Raw genomic sequence first — 861 nt, forward strand, 5'->3', positions numbered from 1 at the left:
ATATATATATATATATATACATACACTCATACACACACACACACGTACACACACACACACACACACACACACACATAATTGAAGAGGAATGTAAGAATACATTACGAAGAATATATCATAAACGATTCATAATTATTTACGAATATATCAATGGCCAAACATATAATCAAAAAATTAAAGAAGTGTGTATAATTATGAATAAATCACAATTATAACGGAGAGGGTTTCAAAAACGGTTACATGTCTAGAAATAGCAGTCAAACCCGCTATAAAGCTACTATAGCCACTCATATTTTATCTCTTCACAATAAAGCTGTCGGTGGGCGACATGACATAAAATTGAAAACTTAAATAGAAGGTTAATTCTCTATTGCAATTTCGAAGTTAAGAACCGTTTCCATACTTCTCTTAATTTTTCACTAATAACCGATTTAACGCCGTGGCTCGATTTGCTCGACTTTTCTTATAAACGCTGTGCATGACGTTGAAACTCAGAATTTGAATGTGTAGGTAGATGTTGACGCATTATTCTTGCCGGTCGGGACGCATGTAAGCCCCAAGGTATGTTTTTTTGTATTAATTTGTATCTACAGGAATGTTCTCCTGAAGAGAAGAGTGGAACCGCTTTTGGTTCCTAACTTCGAAATTGCAAAAGAGAATTAACCTTTTATTTAAGTTTTGAATTTTATGTCATGTCGCCCGCCAACAGTTTTATCGTGAAGAGATAAAATATGAGTGGTTATAATGGCTTTATAGTGGTTTTGACTGCTATTTCTAGACGTGTAACGGTTTTTGCAACCCTCTCCGTTATAACTGCGATTTATTCATAATTATGCACACTTCCTTTATATATATATATAT

General features: G+C 33.7%; 1 protein-coding gene across 6 annotated transcripts in view; it reads left to right on the forward strand.

Moving 5' to 3' along the window:
- Positions 1 to 861, forward strand: part of LOC106872982 (general transcription factor II-I repeat domain-containing protein 2-like) — a 114,092-nt gene that overhangs the window by 22,648 nt on the left and 90,583 nt on the right. For 4 of the 6 annotated variants that reach the window (XR_001409823.2, XR_001409822.2, XM_014920172.2 and 1 more), the window contains exon 1: positions 480 to 561. The exons of the other annotated variants lie outside the window; for them this stretch is intronic. The gene's annotated coding sequence lies outside the window, so the exon portion shown is untranslated. Of the gene's footprint in view, positions 1 to 479; positions 562 to 861 lie in introns of those variants that run through there. 6 annotated transcript variants of the gene reach the window in all.

Source organism: Octopus bimaculoides, chromosome 22 (genome assembly GCF_001194135.2).
Source record: "Octopus bimaculoides isolate UCB-OBI-ISO-001 chromosome 22, ASM119413v2, whole genome shotgun sequence".
Lineage (NCBI taxonomy): Eukaryota > Metazoa > Mollusca > Cephalopoda > Octopoda > Octopodidae > Octopus > Octopus bimaculoides.